Genomic DNA, 8189 nt, shown 5'->3' on the forward strand with positions numbered 1-8189 from the left:
CCATCCAAATGATTTCTAAACGGGTTTATTAAGCTGAAAAAGTTGCCAAGTTCCCCTTTAACTGCTTTCTCCAAAAAGTAGCTTTCTTGCTGAGAGTTAGAAGATTGGTACCATTCTCATGTCTGTGTGTATAAATTACTGCTGGTTAGGTTAGCTTGGCACAAAGACTGGAAACAGGAGAAAGCAGCTAGCCTTGCAGGGTCCAAAAGTAAAATTCACCTACCAGCACATCTAAAGCTCTGATTCTATCAGTGCTCCTCTTGCTGTCTTGTGTTTTTCCTTTGCAGGTGGCTTCCAGGTAGAGATGGGTGGAGCCCACTAACTTGACGTCTTGCACCTGGGCAGGCTCTCTCTCTCTCTCGCACTATCACCATTTATCTTTTTGGTCTGAGTTTCCATTGTTCTGCCTGCACATCGCCACACATGCATTCAACACCGCACCCTCCACTGACTTACAGACTACAGATTTATTCATAAGTGTTTGTTTCTTTCGTCTTACTTTCAAATAAAACATTTTTTAAATACATTAAATCTTGTGTGCTCTCCCTCTTTGTCTAGCTCACTGAGCCTGGGCTGTGACAATTCAAAAACCAAAGTGCTAAAACAACACGGTGTGGTTTTACGGGTGGTTATGTGCCGGCTGTCCTGCCTCACCAGATATGGGATAGAGGTCTTTGTCTAAGTAGAGAAGGATGACAATACTTTTGTGTCTCAGAGGATGAGCTGGAGCAGTGCCTTGAACACAGGGGCAAAGGAATCACTGCCAACTGCTGTCAGTGTAACTGTAGCAGTGGCATGCTCAGTGCTGAGGCAGAGGGGTTCCACTGTGTGTGTGTGTCGACTGCGACAACTTCTGAGGACACCAATTGTAGCGATTTTGTCAACTGCTTTCTTTGATGTAAAAAAGCAGAGAAGTGGCAATACTTGGGGCTGGATTACCAACCAGGCAAATATGGAAACCTCCCCAGGGTCCCAAAGCATTGGGTGCAGTGAGTCGGTTTGTGGTCCTGTCTGTCTACCTGTCTTACCGAAGCAGACAAAATCAATTACATGTTGCATACTCCTAAATAAACATTTGTTCAGCAAATTACCACAAACAATCTGGACCTATAGGGCCCCCTAGTGGGTTAATGCGTCCCCTTTATAGGGACAGCATTCTAGATTTGAATAGGTTCAAAGTGACTGGCTGATCATACACATGCATATTTTTCACTGAGCGGATTCCCAACAATACAGTACTATGTCTGTGGTGTGTCCATGGGGCATACTGCAGCCTTTATCAAAGAAAGCAGGACAGTAATTGATCTGTTCTCTCAATGTATCTCCACCAGATGGCAGTATAAACTAGTTTTCATTCTGCAGACTTCAACTCCAGATATAATAAGGACCTCTCAAGGTCTTATTCTTTCCCCATGCCGTGTGCATGGTCTGAAGAAAAAAAATCTTTGCGACGGAATATGCAGATAAGATTGTATCACAGGGAAGAAGGAAACATTTTATTGGGTGATATATCTAAAATAGATACACTGACAACGTCATGTTTTGGACTATCTGCTACAAGCAGGACTCATCTCATTGTGGCACATATGTCCTCGAACAGTTGGACTGAGAGTTTAGGAGGTCTGTTTGATTCATTAGAAATACAAGTCATTAAATACAAAAAAAGCCTCATAAATGTTACTGCTGGAAAGAGAGCATAAGCTCTGAGATTTGGGAGTAGAAAAATGACTAAAAACTCTGATGATTCTTTTTTAAACCTAATTAAGGTGCATAGTGAAGGTGGAGATGTCTCAGTCCACAAGGACTCTCCTCAGTACAAAGATCAAGTGGAGCAGGAAAGAGAAGTGGAACTATGTCAAGGAAATTACTAATAAAAGAAAATAAGAAGGTGACTTCATTATCTAAGGAAAGGAGTTCATTATTTAGGATATTGACTGTATTCCAAACACTGATTTTGATCAGCAATTCAGAACCAATGTAGGTCACTCATTGGTCAGTTTAGACAGGACATCTTTGCATTATCTTTGTGCACTTTCTTTTATTTCTTTATTTATCCATTTATCTATCTATTTACTTGTGATAAGTGATAAGTGATAAGAAGGTTAAAATAAACTCATACATTATGCAACTGAGTGGGAGATAAGGTGGGTGGTGAGGTGCGAAGCATAAAAAGATTCCTTTTTTGGTTTCTCTAAAACGGTTTGAGGCTGCAGTGTAAGGTTGTAAATTTTTGCTGCCACTGTGTCTGATTGGAGTGCTGGCTGGTGTTTGTTAAGTCACACGTCCTAATTGTCCCCAGTAGACCTGAACAGGAAAGCAGTTGCCATGGATAATTAAACAAATTTCTTCCGCAGGGTGCACTGGGTGCAGTGAGGTTTGCGGGGGTTTGCCAATTGATCTGACTAAACACAAGCAAAAGAGAGAGTTTTTAAGTCTGATGTATACTTTTAATAGTAGCTACATTTTGTGCTTCATTTCTAATCGGCAGATTTCTTTTGTTTGGCTCAAACGGCTGTAATGAATTATGCTTATACCTTCATAGTACCACAGTGTGCTGTACAAGCAACATTCATCTTCTTTATGCAGATTCAGCTTTCTCTGCACTCCTTTATTGTACCTTAGAGCCAGCTGCAACAGAGGTGCAGCCTTCTTGTGTAGTGCTGTATAATAACTCGGCTGAAGCAATCTTTTAAGTTTTACAAAACGTAAAATTTGTTTTTCAGAAGATTTCCTTCTTAAATGATATGTTTCATTGCTGGTTGCTTTGAACAGTAATTTTTAGCCACGGTAGCAGCATGGTTCTGCTACCACAGGATAAATTCTAAGAACTTTGGTGATGCCCTGACTTTTCATCTAGTGCCACCATCAGGCAAGATATTTCTTTTTGTACGCTATGCTAATAACAAATATGTGCAAAATAATGACAATCTCATCAGCTGTTTAGTGTTGGTTGGTGTTCAGATGTTACTGTATCCATTGTATGTACTGACCTTTTGGCTGTTTCCACATTAAACCTACTTACTGAGACCCTTGTGTATTTAAACAAGACCATAAAAAACTTTTGTCTTTTAGCTTGCTTACTGTATATATTTCTGTGGGCCTGTATGTGTTTAATGTGTGTGGGTGTGAGTTTGTGTGTGGGCCTGGTAAAGCAGCTGTTGGCTTTGCCTCACAGTGCCAGAGATTCTCAGCTCCATGGCCTCCCACTGTTCTTGTCACTTCTCATCATTCAATGTGCAGATGACTGCTAAACTCTTGTCTAGAGATCCAGAAGCAGGTTTGTCTGAGCATGCTCAGTGCGGGGGCTAGGGAGACTTAACATCTTAGTGTAGGAGGCAAAGGCAGCGCTGCAGCAGCGTTCAGTGGCTGCCTGCACCCAGCAGCAGTGTATATACTGACAGCACTGGACAGCCAACCCTGAGGAACAGAAAATCCGAGGTGTCACTCACCAGAATTATATAAAATCAATGACTGAATGAATCAACAATGGGTCTAACTTTTAAATATCATTAATAAGCTACATCATTAAAAATGTGTAGCTTATATTTTATGAACCTTTAAAATTGTAATTCTTCTTGCTTCTTCTACTTAAGGAAATTGCTTCACTATGGCAACAATATTTTTCAAAAAACAAGTGGCCCAGTAATTGTGAGTTTATTTATTAATATCTCCGTATCACCATGGACACTGATATTTTCTATGTATCTAAGAATTATGTATTTTGATTTTTTTCTTTCCATCCTTCCTTTGGCTTTTTTTAGTTACTGCTGCAGACATGATTTTTTTTTAAAAACTGGCCAAAAGTGCCCCAAAAATGTTTTAAATAGCATTATTTTGTCATTGAGGCAATAAAATGCTGTCATAGTTAATGCCAGTATACACTAGGAAACATGTTTTTAGGGATGTAAATCATGTTTGTGGGTGGCATATTGGCCCAATAGTTTTGGTACATACAACTTGACAGTGCCATAGAGAGAAGAACCCAGATGTGATGCAGAAATCAGACCAGGTTATGTGCGTTGACAGAGCCATGCTTGCTAATGGTCTCCAGGGGGCAGACATGGTTACTCTGAGTGGGTGGATGCATGAGCAAATGAAAATGCCAGCCAGTTGCTTTCTGGATTTTGGCTTTGCGGCTGTGGTGGAAAGTGAGTACATCTACTCAAGTACTGCACTTAAATAAAGTTTTGAGGTACTCGTACTTTATTGAGTATTTCTATTTTATGTTACTACATTTCAAAGGGATATATTGTACATTGTCTTACAGAAAAAGAGGTCACAAGGGTGTAGCTGGGGCTCCTTGTCACTTTTCAGATGTCTGCGATGTCTATAAGTGATTAGTAGTTCCACCAAAAGTCTTCTCTGAAGTCATATGGTTGGTTTACATAATTGTTTGAGGCCCAAAGAGCTCAAAATATCCAATATTTCATAAAAAGCTGAAGTTAGAAAAATTGGAAAGTCCAATATATGAATAAAGATTTAGATTGAAGAATTTTGTTTTTTCTTCCTCTGCCATTAATGATCTCCAACCCTTCAGATTTCTTTTGGGACCCTTTGGAAGTGGCCTGACTCTATCAGGAACCACTTTACTAAGCTACATAACTAAAAAAGTTAAAACTATCGCTCCATTATTGACAATCTAATGATGTAATATATACAGAAGACATTTTACTGCAGAATGAGTACTTTTGATACTTAAAGGTCCAGTGTGTAACAATTAGGAGGATCTATTATCAGAAATGGAATTTAATATTCATAGGTCACCTGAACATAGGAATTGTTGTGTTTTCTTTACCTTACAATGAGCTGTTTTTATCCACAGACACCATGGGTGGCCTTCAATGGGCTCCACCATGTTGAACCACCATTTTTCTACAGTATCCTAGAATGGACAAACCAAACACTGGCTGTGGAGAGGGCCTTTCACGTTTTTAGCAACCACTGTAGTTTCTCCTTCACACTTTGCAGCCCATTGTTCTGGGTCGTCAAATACAGATGTGAGTGGTGTTCACTTAGTTGCAATCTATAACTTCACCACTAGATGCCACTAAATGTTACACACTGGACCTTTAAAGATCACTTTGCTGATAATATTTTTGTGCTTTTACATAAGTCAGTAGATTTTGGATGCATGAGTAGCTTAAGATTGTTGTGTTGGTTCTTTTACTTAAGTAAAGGTGTTGTGGTTTGGATACATTTCTTTAAAGAAAAGAAACTCCCTCAGTTAGATTGTTAAATGGTCTAATAGGCTGATTGGTGACCTGTACTCCAGAGAGCGGATAACCAGCTTGATTTTAAGTGACGACTCCCACCCTCTGCACAGCTCAGCTTCTTCCTTCTGGACGGAGGTTTATAGTCCCAAGATGTAGAACAAAGTGGTATAAAAATAGCTTTGTTGCAGCAGCTATTATTCAGATCAACAAGTTGTAGTTACATGGGAGTTTTTGTTGTTTTTATCTGTTTTTTTTTACCCTATTTATTTTAGTGGTTATTTATCTAAGTGGGTTTTTATTGATCTCTCTTTGTAGATCCTGATATTTAGAGACTGGAGCACTTTTACTTTTACTTTTATCTTTATCCATTATCGTGTTTGTATGATGTTTGTCTTTTTCTGAGTTGTTTTTATATTTTTGTCAAGGATGTCAAGGAATGCCTTGTTATTTACTGCAAACCAAATCTACCCCTGGGTACAAATAAAGTAACCTTAAACCTTGGTGTACTTTTTCCACCACTGTAAAGCACTTACAAAAGAACATAGATTTTCTTGGATAAATCAAATGTTCTTATAAAGGCAGGGAAGACCCAGTTCATGAATGCAACCTGCTATCAATCCATACAAATATAATGTAATTACAGTTTCTATGTGCAGTCTGCCACTGACACTGGTGAATAATACAAAATGTATTCTTAGGGTTGCAATAACAATGTGATACTATCTCCTTTTATCCTTCCACAATAAAGCCACAAATAAAGGCATCTTATCTCTAGGTGTAGGTTGTGGCAGTGTAACAAAAAAAGTAAAACAGAGTCAATAGCTTGATCCTGTTAAAAACAAAAACATATGTTTCATTTTACTCTTTTGTTTTTTAGTATAATTTAACTGTAATTATTAACAACCTACACATACTTCTACTCATTTTGACAGTGTGGCTAGCACTGTGTTGCTATATTTACTTTGCCACTCTGTGAGTAAAGTGCTCCTCTCCTGGGATCGAAACAGGATTGTGCGAACAACCACCTCAAGTCACGAAAGCTATGGTCTTCTCTTTGTAGTTTTGTTTTATTTTTTATGTGTGACATTAAGGATAGAGACACTGTTAGATAGAGACTTCCTAAAATGCAATGGTGACTGTGCCTGTTAGGAGATAAATAGAATCTATACACATTAAATATAGACAAGATGATGAAGGGGAAAAAAATAGATGGAGGAAGCACTGCGTCATGCTCTCCTCAAGCATTTCCCCAGTCCAGTGGAGTGAAAAACAAAAAGCTCTGTCTACACAAGCAAACTGCAGGCTTACATAACCTGTCTTAAAGTCATTTCGTGACAGAGTAGTCTGTGTGTTTATGAGCGATTGCTTGCATATATGTGAAGTTGGCGCAGACATTTTTTGCTATTTCAGCAGTGATAGCTTCTCAGTTCTGGTGGGTGCCTGATCACCATAGTGACAAAAATGTGCATTCAGGATTACAGATGTACTTCCTGCCATAGCTGTACAGATAATATTGATGGTGACTAATATTATTGCTGTGGACAGACATTCTTCTGGTATGGTCTCTGTTCCACAATGTATTTTTAGATAGAGCTTTTTTCTTTTTCAAAACCATATCCAGATGTACATGCACAGCAGTTCACATACATATTGAGAAACAGCCTTCTCTGATCCCATTCTGAGATTTCCTTTTATTTTTTTTAGAACCTTAATCTGTATGCATTGCTGTACAATAATAATATTTGTGTACCTTGTTAAGTAAGGGTTTCCATATGTTGACACAAGAGAAAGCTAGCTAAGCTGTGAGCTCAACACTTTGCAGGGAAAGGTTCTTAAACATTTTTGATATTGTTATTTGCACATCCAGCAAATATAAAACTAATATGAATATGAAAGTAATAGTTTATATAATTAAAAAAGTAAAAGTATATATAATAAAAGTATGATTAACATTTTATTATGGCAATTGTGGTTGATTATTATTTTATTATATATGTTGTCAACACTTTAAAGTAAATAGAAGAGGTTTGGGGTGCAGTTTTCTTCCTATATGTGACTTTGGGGGAGAGAAAACATCTTGCAGAATGTACATTTAAGCCCTAAATGTCTAATTCATAAAGGCATTGATGTACTGATTTAATACAGTGGACTGTATTACTGATGTTTCACGTTAAGCTGTGATATGACACCTTGCAAAACACATTGATGATGTGTCCAAGTAGATGGTAAGACGTGTGAAAGGAAATTATAATATTGTGTGATTTCACAATTAAATGCCATGAATGATTGTCCATTTTATGTAAAACATTTATTACAAAAAGGAGAAGATGCTGTAAAAACTTTACAAAATATGTTTGCCAGAGGGATTTGAGCTCTAGCCTGTAAACCATGAACCACCAACCTTTTTTCCGTCCCTTTTTCACACCTTGATCATGGATCATGCAACTGTATAGAGTTACTATAGAAAAAAGTAGTAGAATGAGCATTTGCCAGACCGAGAGGAAGCACAAATGCGAGACAGGAGGAGGGAGCATACAAGAGGGTGGGCGGGTACAGTGGTGGCTGCTGGCGCTGTCTGCAGTACAGATCTGCTGAGAGCACCAGAGCAGAGCTCCTCCACAGACCACAGCCGCAGGGCTCCTACTGCAGCTCAGAGGAAAAACCTCACACACATATATATATATACTGGAGGAGAAAGTGCTACCTCACAATACCTCAAGACAGACAACAAGACAAAGAGGAGGAAAAAAAAAGAGTGATCAGACAAATACGGAGAGGAGGTGAGAAGAACTGCTCTTTTTTTGGTATGAACAGAACTTGGGCACACAGCTCTTCATGTTCTACTTTGGGAGTGCATTCAATAATTTATCTTCCGCCTCATTTTGGTCTGTGGAACACAACTTTGCTCTGTTTTTTTCAAGTTTAACATACAGATCTGGATTTCCAATCAACATTTCTGCCTGTCTGGCTCCTTTG

The sequence above is a fragment of the Morone saxatilis genome, unplaced genomic scaffold, assembly GCF_004916995.1.
Source record: "Morone saxatilis isolate NCDOM2014 unplaced genomic scaffold, NCSU_SB_2.0 Contig20, whole genome shotgun sequence".
NCBI lineage: Eukaryota > Metazoa > Chordata > Actinopteri > Moronidae > Morone > Morone saxatilis.